At 25.2% G+C, this 18,805-nt stretch overlaps 1 protein-coding gene across 2 annotated transcripts in view; it reads left to right on the forward strand.

Annotated features, from left to right (window-relative positions):
• Positions 1-18,805, forward strand: part of LOC100866516 (beta-1,4-N-acetylgalactosaminyltransferase bre-4) — a 90,292-nt gene that overhangs the window by 21,023 nt on the left and 50,464 nt on the right. For both annotated transcript variants that reach the window (XM_086913891.1, XM_012493620.3), the window contains exon 2: positions 8,700-8,745. The gene's annotated coding sequence lies outside the window, so the exon portion shown is untranslated. The remainder of the gene's footprint in view (positions 1-8,699; positions 8,746-18,805) is intronic.

An 18,805-nucleotide genomic window follows, 5' to 3' on the forward strand; every position in this document is an offset into this window, starting at 1 on the left:
GAAATTGTACAAATTTGATTGTTTTTTAAACAATTTTCAAACACCATTAACTTTCTGCTTAGTTTCAGAATCTGCATAAAATTATATATATATATATATGTCATTATATGTGCATATTCTTAGAATCTAATAAGTGTAAAAAAATTAATTAGAGAATTAATGTGGTTAGAAAAAAATGTAAGGAAAGAAAAAAATTTATACATATGTATGTATGAATAATATTTTGACGACTTTGAAATTCTTCAATAAAAAAATCTGCATATAGCATTTATATTATTATTTTAATTATATAATAGTTATCGAAATTTAAATATAATAATACTGAAATTTGTCAAGAAAGCAAAAAATTGAAATTGCATTATTCGAAAACTGTTTGTTGTAATGTTGTAATCGTTAGAAAGTGAAATGTTTTTTCTCTGCAAAACAAAAAACACGTTACGAAACTGTTATGTATACTACGATTAATTAAAAAATATATATTTTTTTCACTTATAAACAGCTTGTTTCGAAGAAAAGTAATATGAAAGCTTGCTATGAAAAGAAATACGCAATGTAATAATTAATATATTGTTATTTTGTTCTTTTATAAAATATGAAAAAGATTTAATTTCAAATTTTTTAGTTATAATTACAGGGAATAATAAACGCTAAAACTATTAAAGTAAATGGGTTTAAAAAGTAAGATAACAATTGAATAAGAAACGTATATTTAAACGTATATTATTTGTTATTACTTATGAATCGATTATTCATTTTTTTTTTTATGTTGGATAAGATTTTATTTTAAAGACTTTGTTATAAATTAAAAATTATTATATACTATTTTAATAATTTCTGAAAATTATTAATTTTTGGATCTTGGAATAATTTTTTATTTAGTTTTTTTTTACACTTGTTCTTTTCAATTGCAAGATGTCAAATGTTAAATGTATTGCAATTAAAAAACATAAAATGATCGTGATATCCATAAAAAATAAAATAATAAAAGATTAATTATTAGATTTTATCCTCTCTTCATTTCATAAAATTTTTCTTTTTTTTTTTTGAAACGTTATTTTACATAACGAACAATTTACAAGTAATTAAGATGATAATGTTGAAAAATTATCAGATAAATTTTAACCATTTAAATATTAACTATTTTTTGATGCTTAATGATTAATGTTTTAAACTTTGAAATTTAACGTTAAAGTTGGCTTATATAATTATTCGAATATTTTAAATAACAACGAAATAATAAATAGTTAAAAATATTCGAATCATTATTTATTTATGATAAATAGAACAAAAAAAAAATAAAAATTCATACAATTATTTTTTATCTAGCAGATAGTAAACGTATAATTGATGTACAATATGAATAATATAAAATAATATTATTTTGCAAATAATTATTTCTGAAATATGGCTTTAAACGAACGGAATGAATAAGAACAAATATTTCAAAATTTTTTAAGAACCAATTAAACTCGGTTTTTCCGTAATTCGTCAATCAAATGCATGATCAAATATGAAGGTCACGTAACTGTAGATTTACATATTTATACATTTAAAGAAAAGGAAAAAGAAAATACAACTAAATTGAATCAAATATCCGGATTTTTTCCCTAATTTAATAATAATTAATTTATTCTACAATATTTAGTAACGATGAAAAAAAAAATTTAATCAAACTTGGAATAATTTTTATTCTATTTTCTTAAATTTGAAGCAAAATCGAAAATAATGAAATTGACGAAAAGAAAGAGGAACGCAAATATTGGAACGGATTATCAGAATAACTTGACTGATTATGAGACTGTCATTTATTTCATCATTGATTTGTCGCATTAATACACTACGTGACAGTCGGTCGAAATGTCATAAATTGCAACGCCCCTCTGAAATGTCACGATATCGTATAATACACGTGATAATTTATCATCGAGTGAAAAGAGCACTTACGTTAGAAAATGTTGTACATCGGAAATTTCGTTAAAAAAATTTTCTAACGTATTAGAAAACAATTAATTAATTAACAACGTGATTGGTATATTTGCTACACTGATTGATCGTATCCAATTTTAATATTACGTATATGAGAAATGAAATTCCACAAGGTGATTGTAAAAATTGGCGAAAATTTCTATTCTTGAATTTGTGTTTAATAATTTTTATATAATCGCGAATTCATTTTCTCTGATATATTTACTATAGAATTGCGAAACTTTATAATCTGGAAACTTTCGAAACTCTTGAAATTTAAAAACTTGAAATGCTTGTTTTCTCTAAGGTGTCTATTTTATCAAGAAGTAAAATTTCAATAGAATTAGACTTCTGGAAGTTTTCAAACACATTTTTTCATCTAGTCATTTTTTCGATTTGCAAAAAATTTTGTGTATTGTAATAAATTCGTGAAATTCAAAGTCTAAATATATATATATATAATTCAATTGGATTAGTGTTAAAGTTAAAGTTTGAATCATAAAAATAGCAAAAATTATTGAAAATTCGAAATTTTTTTAATTTCCATTTTGAGTATCCTATTTAATAAGAATTATGAAATATAAAATTTAATATACATTGTTCAAGTTAATTGTAAATTGAATATAGAAATAATTTTTCTTTTTATCTTAAATAGATGTAGAAACAGTCAAAATTTAAACTTGCTTGAAAATACTGATATGCGATATTAATGCATGCAAATACCAATATGCTTTTAGATATGGAAGTCTGATAATGGCATAAGTTGAATGGAAATTATTTTTTCCAAAAATCCATATATAAAAATTGATATTTAAGAAAAGAATATAAATTTCTTCGCATGTTTTTATATTCTTCAATTTTAATATTGGATTTTCAGTATTCTTATTAACATTTTCCATCAACTTACACTATCACGATTTTTCATCGAATTGAACAGACGTCATTAATCGAGATTAATTGATTCGAAAATTTTTAAAGAATCTTTAATCACAGTTTGAAATCCAGCATTTTTCTTATTCCTCGATGGAATATTCAATCGAAACGTATATTCCATCCTTGGCCCACGATTACTTCGTCGAAGAATATTCTCAAGATCCATTCATCGTGATCACCAAATTGCGTATTGTGTCAGTTTATTAACGCTGAATAAGTAAATTATCAACACGTGAACAAGCTTCCTTCGTATATTCAGTGACGCACGAATCTTGACCAGAAAAGTGTAGTTAAATCGATCACGAAATTCAATTGGTTCAAAGTATGTACACGTTGTAACATTCATTATTTCTAATCAAAAGTTCATTTTTTAAATTTTAAATATCGATCTTCTTATCATCATTTCTCGTCAATTCTATCTAAATAAAATCACTCAGTGATTCGAAATTGTTCGTGTACCCTGTTATAAAGAAATTTGCATAATCTGATAATTCTGATTCGAGTGCAAGTGCAAATAAATTATGAGTTATGTATATATATATATTTTTTTTTACATTGATCGAGAAATATCAGTTGAAATCAAATTGTAAGTAAAGTAGAACGCAATTTTTTTCTAGAAACTTTTTTTTCTTTTACAATAAAAAAGATGTCAAAATTGGTAGAGAACTAAAAATTAAATTATATTTAATGAAACGAGAAAGAAATTCGAAGATTTTTATCACTTAAAATAAAATGTTCCCTTGAAAAAAAATTGTTCTTTCATATACTCGTTTTTATCAAATATCAAGAAATAGAAATACAATTATTTTCATTGTTCCACTTTTCTTACATTTATTACACTTGTATTCGCATAGATAAGTAATTGTAATTTTACATGATTTCGATTGAATGAACGTCGAATCAATGAAATATTTAGTTAACTGGGGCAACTTGTAAAGTTAAAGAAGTTAAAGAAAAATTTGTGATAGTATAAATGTCAAGCTTATTTAATTTCTTCGATTTTCTTATTGCTTTATAAATATTTAAATTCATTTAAATTTATTCATTTGCTCATTCCCTTTTCAAAGATGCGTTAGACAAATTATAATTGCAGTTTTTTTTTTAAAATAAATTAGTTTTGTTGTGTTCATAATTTGTATATTTATAAAAATATATATTCAATTTTTGTTGAAAATTCATTTATTCCATTTATAATTATTTGAAATTCTATTAAATTGGATATTGTATATTGTATGATGAATGTATGTACACACACAATTTTGTGTATTGTATATCTATTTATCGATATTGTAATAATATGTTAATTATTCGATTAACTTGATTAAAGGATAAATTCTTTTGGACAATAAAGAGTTCAACAAATCACGAAGCAAATAAAAATAAAATTATTTTCAAATATGGATTTATTTATTACATAAAAGAATAGGGAGATTAGTTATATAAAAAATGAATTAATTGCTATTAGTTCATCTATATATAATCATCTTGTGGATAATAGGTCATTTGAATAATCAAATTTCGATATATCGATGTTCTATTGTATTTGATGGTGACAAACAATAAAGGAAATAAATCGATACGCTTTTCGAAATGAAACGATTATAATATCGTAATAATAATAATATTTTATTTGCAATTTCGTTAAATCTTTGATAAAAATGTTTAAAAAAATATTATATTTATATTATTAATATTTGAATTTTAAATTTTTTATTTTCGTATTAATCAACTTGTTATCGTAGATCTTTCTTAATGTCGTATTCTTTATTAAAATTGATGAAGTATTTTTTTATTTTAATTACCAATATATTTTAAACTACAGACTCGTTTCCTATTATTTTACAAAAATAAGAAATAAATATTTTTTTACAAGTTGAAGAAATAAAATTATATTTACTATTGACTAATCATGGATTCGAAGATTTCTCGAAATTTAAAATTTGATATAATATTTTATAGCTCATAATAAAATAATAAGTAAATACAATACAGTATGAAGTGAAAGAAGAAGATGAGCTTATCGATTAACTGCTGCCCCACGAATTGAGGTCGAAATATGTATGTCGTTAAGGACGACATTTTGAGCAATTTTTATTTTTATGCATCTGATAATCGACCTTAATTTTCCAATTATATGTTTTTAATTATTCTGCATGTATTTCTTGAAAACAAGCAAAATCCTATACAAGATAATTTTAATTGACAATCATTGGAAACAGAATATATCAGTTTTTATCAATTTTAATACTTTATATATATTTTTAAAAGAAAGGAGAAGAAAGAAAGAAAAATTGGAAAGAAGAGAGAGAAATCTAATTCTACGTTTAAAAAAATAATGATACATATTGATACATATTGTTACACAATATCTGATTATATAATATTTAAATCATAAAGGATCAAATTAATACAAAAATTCATTAAAAAGAAGAAAATGAAAATTCGAGTTTTAGGATTTCAAAAGTTTCTGATTTTGAATTTCATGAAATTAAGAGTCTATTTTCAATCAATAAAACAATCTATAAATTTAAAGAAACGATTTATTATTGTTATAACGTAGTAAAAAAATTGTAAAATTCTCTGCTACACGTATTTATTTTAATTAATTTATATAAATATTGTCCTTCGATGATCATTATACTCATTTACGTTTCAATATTTTCCATAATATAAAAAATATCTCTTATTGCATAAAAACTTGAAATAATAAATAGTTAAACATTATAATTTGCCTTATGCAAACAAATGCGCAAAAGGAAATATTCAACTCGTTACATATTTAAAATGAGACGGTTACGATATACAATTGAATATAATAACGGCGACAAATTCATGCATATACAAGATTTTAATATAATCGCAGAACATTTAGTCGGAGAAAATTAATTCTAAAACTCAAAATAAAAGTTCACTTATATTTATATCTTTATTATTTATCATTAAATTGAATAAGTTAATCGAAGGAAGAAATCGGTTTGTCTTTGTCACACTATCCTTGTACTCTGTTTTCGTCTCGGTTCATCTAACTTAAATTAAACCTGTAATTCAATAAATAAGTCTCAACCGATATTTTTGCACACCAAAAATTTTGTGCTTATTTCGAGCTCTAGAATGAGATCTTCCAATGATATTTCCATGATTATATTAATATCTTGTATATATACAATTATTAGTGTAGTAACTTTTTTTTATTGAGAATTATAAATAAATTCATTTATATATAATTTAATATGTATAACTAATCTAGAGATCGATCTCGTTCCATATTTGCAGAATTTAGAATGATCTAACATTGCAACGAAATACATATGTACGTTATGTTTCTATTTGCTTATGTGTATTACATTCGTGCTCGTTTAAATGTTTTGAAATCGTCGCGTCCTTTTCATTCGAGGACACGAGTTCATTCGAGAACGAGTTTCCATTTACGTACTTCTTTAACCGTCTTTTTTCTTTTTCTTTCTTTCTTTCTTTTTTTATCTTTTCTCCCATGTAACGTGTTCCTTTTTTTATTCTCAATTATAAAAAGTAGACCACGTTCCAACGTTTTACGTTTCTATTTTTTCCCGCGTGATTTTCTTTAATTATTTTATAATTCAAGAAAGAAATACAAGAAAGAATTGAAAAATTCAAATTTTTCTTTTATCACTAATAAATTTTCAATTTTATTCAGAATTTATTTAACGATTAAAGATATCGTTACAGAAGCCAGTTTAAAACTTGAACAATAAATTGAAATCAATTGTTTTACTATGAAACAACAAATTGTGTACGCTTCAAATTGGAGGAAAGAGATTTATTATAAATAAATCAATAAATATCACGAGCTTTATCTCACTCGTTCACTTTTATGTCTGAGGACTTTGCGGCCTCCTAAGGGTTCATGGATCAAAGATTAAGAGCCGTTGATTTATTACATATTTGCAAGAAGTCGAAAAAATTCGAAATTGTTGAAGATATCCGAGAAGAAACTCGAGTGCAAATTGAGGGATTCGATGCGAGAGGAAACTGTGTTACAGAAACAAAATTCTTGTCTTAATAATAATAATAATAATAATAATTTCTATTATGAATGTAATTTTTATTATTGGTTTCTCGAAAAAAACAAGTTATAAATATGAGTAATGAAATATTAATACTTTTTTTTTTATGTAAAAAATATTAAAAACATTGAATATTAATTAATAAATTTGAATAATAAAAATAGTAAAAATGAATTGATAAGAAGTTACTTAACTTAATAATCTTGAAAATAATATTTGCTATTATTTCATATGATATGGAAATAATCGTTTTCCTCACGTATTTTAATTTCTGCAAGAAAGATTCCCTATATAGGGAATTTTTGCTTATTATTCGTAATTGTTACTCATACAGTTTTTATAAAATTGAAAGATATAATGCAAGCATGACATAATACAAGAAACTCAAATATAGATTAAAAGAGAAAGAAAATATAAAAATTCAGATTTAAACTACGTCATTTTTAATTGAGTTTTTTTTAAAAAATTATTAATTATAAGAATAATTCAATTTTCATATCTAAACGTACAGAAAATAAAATATTTCCTGGGATACATTATCTCCATTATTATTAATAAATTTACATTCTTCGGTTTTAATCTTCATTGAAACTAATATTCAAAAAACTTTCAATATCTCTTAACGCTATCATTGTGAATCCCTTTTGCACTAAATCCATACATAATCATACGTAATATTCAACAATACAATATTTAATCATTTTAATAAACGCGATATACTCGAGGTGAGATGAATTTTATCCTGAATAAATTTCATTTTCGTCAAGAGCAGATTTATATCGAAAATGTTTTCGACATTAGAGCGATACTTTGTTCGCGATATTGTCCAATAAGTTTGGCATATACGTTTTAAAGATCGATCGATTTTCGACTTGGACCTGGTCCAAATTTAAGGTACTGTGAAATCGCCGCTGCCGCCATACTTAGAATGCACCTTTTACATTTTATAAAGTGGATTTTATCCGAAATATTTTATAAATTGCAATCGATGATAGAATGAAGCAAGCTTTTTCAATTTAATCTTTCAAGAATTTGAGATCGTTTAGATGATGAGAATGGAAGAAATACAAGTGGTTGTTTCAACTTTTGTATTCAGTTTAGATAATTGGATAAAAAGTTCTAAGATTATAATTAAATAGTTAACAATTATTGAACAATATTGTTATTTTTTCCACGTCGTTCGTTTAATATTAATACACAACTATTCGTACAATCGTTTAGAAATATTGTTAAAATTTACTAAATTAAAGTTTAAACAAAATTGTATATAAGGAAATTAACTTTTATATATAATTAACTAAATTTTTCATAATTCTAGTTTTTATCTCTTTTTTTTTTATAATGAAATTAATTTTCAGAATTTGATATTTTAATATTTTTAAGAAAAATAATAATCTTCGTTTATAATAAACATTATATTCGTACATGCTTTATGGTTGTGCCTTTATTTAATTAGGTTAACGAAAGGGAAAAAAATTTTATCCTGTAATATAGAATTATAATAATTAGTTTCATTTTTCTCAATTATAGCTTGTCTTTCTTCGTCGTTTATTATAAATTTTCCATTATAACACGTTCATCGAAATATCATTGAATTTCTCCTTATTCCTTATTATTTTTCTTCGACGATATAAGTCGACATTGGTGGTTTTTATTTCTTATTAACTTATCATTAATCTACTGAATTGCATTAAATATGTTAAACAAATAAAAGGAAAAGAGAATAAAATAAATGATTTAATAACAATTTTGTTTCAGTTGCTGAAGGGACATTCGATTGATGATATCTCATCCGGTATAAATCGTAAGTTAAAATTCATCATGAATTTTATTATAATCATTTAATCAGTGATATTTTTTATATTAAAAAATCCATTACATTTTTTATTACATTTTTGACATAAAATAAAAGGGTAGTCAATTTGAAAGAAGGAATAAATATTGAGAAATTGTTCATTTGTCGATTCTCGAATATACGATACAATAATCTACTTTTGATCAGAAGATTTATTTTGTACTATTTTATAGGATAGGATAAAAGACACAAAGGATATATAAAATTGCGTATTTTTTATTTTTTTTCCTTCGAAGAATGTAACGTATCCATCGAACGCTTAATTATTTAAAAGAATTTAAAAGAATTCGCTTTAACTTGGAAAATTACTTTGCAGGAAAAAACAAAAAATATGCATTCTCGTGTATTTTATATTTTTACTAGTTCTTCTACTAGTCTCATTACGTTGTACAATGTATCCTATATTCTTACGATAGAAAGAAAATTAATTAAAAAATTAAAACAATTGTTTATTCACTTTGTAAGTATTCTTTTTTCATTTTTATATACGTATAAAGGAATCTTAATGAAGGAACATTGTCTCGTGGAATTTTTCGATATTTTTCATTTCTCAAAGAATAATTTTTATGAAAGTTTTTCATAAAAAAAGAATTATATTGACAATATTTATTCTAACCGCAAAAAACATTCAGTAAATGTTTCATTCTGTTTCTAATTTGCTCAAAGCTTAATAAAAAATCAAAATAAGAGACAATAGAAAGTTTTTCAAAAAAAAAATAATTTTTCGTAAAGCACAATGTGTTCACCAATCAATATAAGCATCAATCTCTTTCTCTCTCTCTCTCTTTTTTTTTTTTTAATAATCTAAAGCTTTGTAAAAAAATCTCTTTCAATTTGAACGAGTATTGATCATATAAAATAAACGATAAATAAATAAGATTTATAATTATCTATGCTTAAACTTCTCACGAAATGAACAGTTGGAGTAAAATTTTTCAAAAAATTCGAATCCAGAAAGAAACGTCGTATAATTTGCACACATCTTATTTCCAACAGTTCATTCTTCGCTTCCTTTATGTTCCAGTATGTCGTGCAAATAATATTTTAACAGATTAACCGGAATATTGCGTTATTAGTTCAATAAGAAGTTCTCATTGTTAACGCGTGTGTGCGTGGTTGCCGTGACTGTACCCGCAGGATACACGTGCAATTTATGATAATGCAGCAGTTTCGCAGTAATCCTGGGTATAATTCGAGTTTTCTTGTCCGACTTTGTGCTTCGAACGTGCACAACGAACGCAGAAATTAACATATTTTCCTTTTCTTCTTGCCTTCCCTTTAATTACCTATTGCACGGTTGATGCAGAAAAAAAATACATCATTATTGGATACGTCACGTGTGAAATCACCTGTTATCACCTGTTTAACTTAGGAATTTTATCTCGTTATATCGCGCATATAACGATATATATATATACGGATAATAATGTCTATCCGGGGTGCGTTGCACTTGGTTTTTAAAACGTGATCTATGAATCCAAATTTATCTTGTTAGATGTCTAATTTATCTTTCGTTGTGTAATCACGTTGGTAGCTAGGCTGAGTGGATCGAAAATGACATTGCGGCCAAGGTCAACGAGGTAGCTATACGATATGAAACCTCGCATAGTGGTTCTTTGGATTGGAAGAGGGATATGGAGTAAGACGTGTAAAGGGTATTAACGTGTTCGTGGGAGATCGAAAGAAAGGTATCTCGCTGGTCGAGGCTTTATTTATTTGAAGAACAAAACGCAAATACTTGAAAGAATATAATTATTCTGATAGATCGTTTTTTACATGAAATAAAGCTGGAAATGCTTTTAAAAATATGTGTTTTAAAAAATGTATTTAAAATGAAAAAACTGTGTTTTTATTAATACTTTTGGAGGGGTGAAATCAACAACCAAAATTTTTAATATTTTTTTTTTTTTTTTTTTTCAAGTACAACTTTGAGAATTTTCTTAAGTTTTGGACATTTTGAAACTTTCCTCTATCCTACGTTAATTATAAATATTTAAAGAGCTTTGATATTCTTTCAACTCGCCAAGTTTCATCAAAAAGATAAAAAAATTTGTTTCCACTTCCAATTATCGTATTATCGTATCATATCGATAGGAATTGATTTGAATTTGAATTTCAAAATTTGGTATTTATCGTTGCGAAAAAAAAAAATTAACAACAAATTTAAAATTATTAAAATTTTTGGATTCCTTGTAAGAGGATAACTTTTGTTCCTCGCTGTACTTATAACCTATAAGTTGTAATCCTTCTTTGTGTCACTAATAACATTACAGGTAAGCAGCTAATACGACATTAAATACGAGGAGATAAAAAGAGACAATGGAAATCAATCTATGCGGCTCAAATGTCACGTTGTAACGCGACGATTTCACGCGACGATTGATATTAATTTTTTCTATCCTTCGTTCACGGTCGTTGTTTCCATGTCGAGCGAGAAGCTCGAAGATTATTAATTAAAAAAGAAAAGAAAAAGCGAATGATTTAGATAATAGATATAAATCGTCGACATACAATTTTTACTTTGTATTTACATATACCACATATTTATTTACCACGAGTTATACACGCAATCTATTTTTATCGATGACAAAAGTATGACCAAAAGTAATTTTCTTCTTCTAATTGTTTTTCTCGAAATTACGGTTAATACGATCGATTTAATTAATTTGCGATGTTATCAAGTTTAAATGTTTAGTTAATGTAAACGTCTTGGAAACGTTAATGATGAAAATTACGATAAATTACTGTCTTGCGAAGGAACGTGTGTTTAACTTGTTATCTCGTTACCTTGAAAATATTACATCAATATGCAATTAATTGATTAAATGTTAAAGGTCATGGTGTTGAACATGTATGCATCCAAGATTACACACACGTGTGTGTAATTAGTGTAATTCGTGTTTCACTCTCTGTGTATCGTGTAATTTTATAGTATAACGAATTTGGGATACAATCTGTTCCAGATTTGATCTTCGAATTGTTTCGAATTAAATTTCTTTGAACGGATTGTCAATCCAGACTTTCCAAAATTTACACAAATTGAATTATACAAACATTTTAATTGATCCTTTTTTAAAGGATCACAAGTTAATAATGAAACAATTTCAAGATTATTTAGTTCTTTAATATTATTTTATAAGAAATATTTTATTTAATTATTTAATAATAATTATTACCACGATAAGGTTTAATTGAGGGAAAAAGAAAAGTTAAATCATTCCGTGATTTTTTCGCTTAAAAATTCTTCGCGTATTTCGAATTAATTTTTTAAAAACTCGATCTCGAAATATTTTTCGTAAAGTTGATGTGACGATGCGTGGAAAAATTTTCTTTTCGTGTAATAAATACCATTGAAGAACACATCTTGTAGCAAGCATTATCATCAAAGTATAAACAAAAAATATATCAATTTAAAAATAACCATGATAATCCATCATTTCACGATATCGTTGCCATTGTAAATTTAAACAATTTTTACACGAACCAAATTTATTAATGTATAATCTTTAAAAATTAATCAAATTCATATTGCTCGCTTACAAATTGAAAAATTATTATTCAAATTTTATTCCACGTTAACACTTGTAATATTAATATATATGTATATGTATCACTAAGTTTCAAGTACGAGTATATATGTCTTAGATAAACGTGAAACTAGGGATTTATAGTTTTCGTTCGACAAAGTCAAAGATATATATTTTTTAATATATGCATACTAATATTTGACGTTGCGTGAAAACGGAAATTCACCGTGTCATTGCTTGCAGAGTTAAAAAAGCAAATTTACCGAACTCGGTAGTGTATAGTTTGTTTTTTCATCCGCAACGTTCTTGTACAAACTCGACGCAAGAATAGGTTAGCTTCTGGTTTCTAAAACCACTCGCCTCGATTGTATTTTATATATATCATGTACAAAGTGTTCTTTCCTACTTTTCCAGCAAAAGTGCAAGTATTATCTTGACAGTAAATAGAATGTTAATAAGTTGGAAATATAAAAATCGAGACTTATTTAATTTCTTTTTTTTTTTTTTTTTTCACACAATATATAAATATATTGTGTTATTCTTCTGAATCGAATTTCAATGAATGAAATTTTTGGAATTTCTTGAAATAAATAATATTTTCAAATATTAGTAAAATATCTGGATTGTTTTAATTATTTGCTCGGTTATTTATTCGGTTATTAAGTAATTTAAGATCGAGTTAGATGCAAGATTCATCCAATGCAAATTATAATTGTTTATAATTCGATAAATGAATCTTTGGTTCCCTCCACAAATATATTAATATCCTGTCTATTTTTTAAGAATTTTAATTTTATGTTCCGGTAAAGTTTGGATTAAGTTTGTATCAAGTAAGCATGAAATTATGTTTAAGTTGAGTTTCATTGAAAAAAAAAAAAATATAGAATTTTATGATTTATATTCTTTTTTTTTTTTTTTAAATATCAATAATCCAATCAATACTCAAGAATCGTACAATTTATTTGTACACAAGTTTTGTTCGTTTTCATTCGTAACTAATCGTAATTTCGCTCGTAAAAATTGTTCATACTTCTATCTACTTTTGAAAACGAAGCTTGAAAAATGCTTTTCGTATCACGATTTCGGAGATACGTTGACGAATAATAAGTAAACACGCGCCACGCTGCTAGAAAAACTGTCGAGGTTATTTCGTGGTAGCCGCGCACGACCCTGAAGGAACAAATTGCACGTCTGACCTAGCTTCGTGCCACATTTGTGTACACAACTTGCTCTAATCCGCGGCAACTCCGTTTCCTTGAGAAACTTGATGCGCAATATGCCAACCTCTTCCAGCTAATTACGAGCTGACCCTTTCTTGAAACATTAAGAGTATTAAACGTTGTATTAAAATTAGGCCTTCCTTTGTCTTCCATTTTCAGATTCTCTCAATTTACCATCCTAATTTTATTAACGGTATATATTATTGCGTAGTATTATATTTTAGAAAGACATGTATTTCAATGGATTTGTACAGCTAAGCTATACAATGCTTGAAATCTCTTATGAAAAATCATTTTTTGAAAGCTCGAAAATTGAAGCTCGTTTTCGAAGTCTCTCTGTTGAATAATATCTCGAAAGGAATATTCGAAACTCTTGGGAGTTAATCTGCTTCAATTTGGTGAAATGAATAATGCGATTAAGATTTTTTTCAATGATTTCCAACACTTTACGATCATCGATAATAGCTTTTTATGAATTTTTCAATTTCAACACGGGATTTAAATATAAATTTATTATCGCTCGATGAATACAGGATATTTATTTGAGGCTATTCTAAATAATCATAATTATAGAGTTTTTAATTTTTCTATAAACATATATAATTGGAGTGAAATCTATTGGAATTTAAATTCAATTAGATTAAGATTATATGGATCGAAGTTATCTCGAATAAATTTTAAAGCGTGTAAAAAGATTTTTGTATAAGATTTTTGCATGGTTTGAAAGAGGAATATTACGAAATATATGTACATACCTTTATCAGTGCAAGCGTTTCGAAAATTTCAAGATCAATTTTTATGTTATTTTAAATGGAATATATTATATTTCGAAAGAATAATTAAATTCTGTATAAGAAAATATTGATTTTCATTTAACCTTTAATCAATTTCAATGATTTTTTTTTTTAATTCAATATTACAAAATAATATTTTACTTTGAAAATTAGGCTCAGTTTTTTCTGTAATTTATTATAACAATCCATATATTATATTTTCTTTAGAAATAATTCTTTTTTTATAAATTTTTTATTAAATTAATTACTACTAATAAAGAATATAATGATAAATCAATATAATATTTATTAGTGATAAGTAATATTTTTAATGATAAAAAAATATTCATTTATTGTATAATTATTTAATAACTAATTAAAGTATTATTTGCATATACGTAATATTGATTATTAAAAGATTAAAAGGAACGTTTTGAAGGGGTTAATCTCTCGTTTGATATTTATTCATTTATTTTCTGCTCGTTTTTATGAGTTCTTGTAGCTTTTCTCTTTTTCTATAAATAAAAAAATACGGACGAATATTAAAGAAATACGCATTTCGAAACAAATATAAAAATAATATTGTATTATCGGATAACAGAAATAAAATTTTATCGTTGTGGTTTTGATATTTCCATTTGCTTAGTTATTGTCCAGGAAATCATTTGATAAAAATAAGTTTATATATTTAATTAGTTTTGATAACAAGTGAAACTTACGTTATAAATTTATTTATTTATTATATTAACTCCTGTGATTAGTTGAATATACACAAAAATCGCAAAAAGTTTTAAACAATTATGAAAATTGTAAAATTTAAATTAAAATTTTTTTCTATAAAAGTAAATTTTTTCTGATGTAATAATAAATTATTACGAGATAAGAAGAATCTAAAATTTATAACTGTTATATTTTCTTGATGATTCGTGAAATTATTGGATATTTATATACTGTTTCATTTATTTAACATTTTAACGTCTGAAAATTTTTTTTTCAAATTTCTGTAACAAATTCTTTGTAATGAATTACGACTAATGATGAAAAGTAGATAAGTATGATATATTTTACATAAGTTTGATGATAAGCTGTCATAATTTTTGGAGATAAATGAGGAGAAAAATATGAAGAAACAATTATTTATATTTATCATCCTTGTATCACGAGTACGAGTATTAAAGGAATTAACGATGGAATTTTATTTTGAAAGTGTACATTTATTTGCTTTTAATTAAAATCAAACGTAGAATAAATACACGCACTGTAAATTTAAATTAATTATACCAATTAATCGCATGATCTAACAAAATGGCAACTACTAATATTGAATATTTAAAATATCAATAATAATATTTTTTAAAAATTAATTAATTATAACGTAACAAATTTATATAATATAACAATAACGTATGCAACACGTAATATTGATTGAGATTTATCACTAAATTGTAATTTATTTATTATTAAAATGTGTGTTTTAACGAAACACATGTTGCTCGTGAAAAAAATAATTAAACTGAAAGAAGAAATAACTTCAATTTGCGTCGAGCATAACAAGATTTTTGATTCCCTTATTAAAAGAAATATATTTTTCAATTTTCACGACAAAAGATATTTCATTTTTTGCTCACGAGACGATTCTATATTTATCATTATCCCAAAATTAATCCAATATAGATGGTACTCGTCGTGTCCCATTAAAATTAAATCTTTGTGCAAACAAATCTCGTGATAATGTGCAGAGATTTTGAACGAATTTAATAAAAAAACGATTGAAAAAGCACACAGAGACGTTCGTATGCATCAAAAATATTCATTTCTGAATTTATTTTTCGAATCAATGAGTGCATTATTTAATTTTGCACTATTAGGTAAAAAAAAAGCAAAAGAAGGATGAAATAGGATCTATCTTCTTCTTATAGCTTTATTCAATTAAACAATCTAATTTGAAAAATAAGCTTCGACACATATTTATATTATTTTTGTTTTGCAATCATCCCTTAAATTTTTTAACTCTTAACGATTCGAATTTCGTTCGAACATCCTGTGCCTTCTAATCGAATAACACAAAATGGGCGTAACTGATAAGCGAGACTCGATATTTTGGCAGACAACGCCCATTTGACGAATCTGTTCACATTAAGAGATAAAAAAAAAAAAAATTCACGTTATATCTTTTATTTACCTAACTTCCTCTTTTCTGAAATAACGTATCGTTAAGCTCTATATTTTTCTAGGTTAAATATGCTTTTTCACAATCTCTCGATCGGTGAATATTGATCTACAAATGGAGTGTAACTGGAATGTAATCATACGTGTATTATTCTTTAATCATTTGCAATCGTGTAGTTATATTAATAAGATATCAGGGTAATTTTGATAAATTATTTCATACTGTACTGGAATTTATTTATACAATTTCGATGATAAATGTATGCATAGATAATGTCTAAAAAATATAGATCTTTTTTTTTTTTCTTCTTCTTTTCATGAAAGAAATACATTGTCCTCTATGTTTGTTTCTTGATGACATGTGTTAAACATGTTTCTATCCAGAAATTTTATTCAGATTTTAATCTTTTTTGAAAGATGCTCGTTCATTGCTTCGAAATGACGATTTTTGAGAAGAAAATTACGTGGATTTTTACAATAGTACACACTCTTATTAAACTCGTTGTCGTGTACATTTTAAATAGCAAAAAGAAAAAAAAAAATTACTTCGTGTATTTACAAATTTTACGTATTATTTAAGCTTCAAAGATATTTGTAGTTTTTAAGTAAAACAATAAGTAAGGTAGAACAATCAAATTCATTAAAAGCTTTAATCTTAATATAAATATTTTTCTTTCACTTTGAGAGAAATAAAAAGTATTGGAAAAGTATTTTGATCGAGACAATTTTGAGGCAAACTACAAAAAACGTATTCTCTATAAACTTCCAAAAATATTCAAAACACTAATATTAACTAATAATCTAACAATCTATATTTTTGTTAACTATAAAAAAATACTATTAAATATACTATATGATTCAAAAAAATGATTCATAATTTTTGAAATAGATATTTTCAGAGTTATAAATTATTTTTTGCTTTCATTAATAACTTCACTATATTCCACTATCAGTATCAAATCATGTCACGTGAAAAACAATGTTGGATTATTTTTCTTTTTATTTTATGCGTAATTACAGAATTATTAGGAAAATGTTATCGAAGAAATTGTAATAATTACTCGTTTTCACGATCACAATGTGCAATTTGTAGATGGAGAATCAAATCAAAATTTTTTTCAACAATATATAAGAAGAATAATATGATTAATATTAAAATTCCAAAAAATAGCGAAAACGCATTTTATTCTCCAACAGATTAAAATAGCATGGAAATTTTACAGATAGAAAGATAATCCAGTAGGATTATAAAACAAAAAATTCATTTTTCTATATTTCTAACTTTTTTTTTTGCTTATTTCTACGTAGTAGAACCTTATCACTTATCTATGATTCATTCCTATCGGTTAAATGGCCGAGTTTAATTACCAATGCAGTTGAACATTTTTCAAACTTGTTTTTTACTCGGAAAGGAAAACCCAATGAAACAACATTTTATTCCATTTTATTTCCCACGTGAAGAATCACTTCTTCACTCGGTTGCACTTACAAAACTATTACATTTATCTACATCTAAAGTATTTCTAATTTCATCACTTGTTTCTATATTTGGCTGGTAAGCATCAGATGCGCAGAGATAGATTCTATGCGGGTTACCTAATAGTGGAAGATTTATTAATAGCATGTTTTGATGAGATCATAAGGTTTATGAAGATATTCTCATAATCCAAATCAATTTTTATTAAATTTTTTTTATCGAAACCGATAGATAAGTAATAAATGATTTGCGCAATTGCAAAGAATTATTAACGCACGACAAAAAAAAAATAGGAAAATGTTAAAGATAGGAAACTTTGTAACGAAGAAAAATTTAAAAGAAAATTGTCAACAATGTTGTTTAAATTAATTAAACTTGTTAGAAATTAAAAATAAAATTGTTGACGATTGTTCTTTCAAAATTTTCTTCAAACGGATAAATGGATTATTAATATTATATAATACATAAAACATGAATTATCGGAACTCCTATTAATGGAACGATCGATTATTGGAATTTCGATTAACGAAAAATCCAATTATCGTTTAACCGAACGATGTTGCCTAAGAAGTTATGCATTTATCTTGGATATGTTTTCATTTTGGCCGTGCTTCCTTCTTCCATCTCTCTTTCTCTTTCGCATCCTCTGATTATTATTCATCGTTTGTAACAGTGCTTCCCAACCTTTTCAGATCGCCTTTTCTTTATTTAAATAACTCACCTTGTTCCTCTGTATAAGGCAAGGAAAATTTACAAAATTAGCACGATTTTATGGCCGTGGATGATTAATGAAACTTCTTTTGAATTAAACGGTAAGAGGATATACGATTGGCATTGCTACGG

The sequence above is a fragment of the Apis florea genome, unplaced genomic scaffold (genome assembly GCF_048593485.1).
Source record: "Apis florea isolate Af1SG1 unplaced genomic scaffold, ASM4859348v1 contig_3517_pilon, whole genome shotgun sequence".
In the NCBI taxonomy this organism is placed as follows: domain Eukaryota; kingdom Metazoa; phylum Arthropoda; class Insecta; order Hymenoptera; family Apidae; genus Apis; species Apis florea.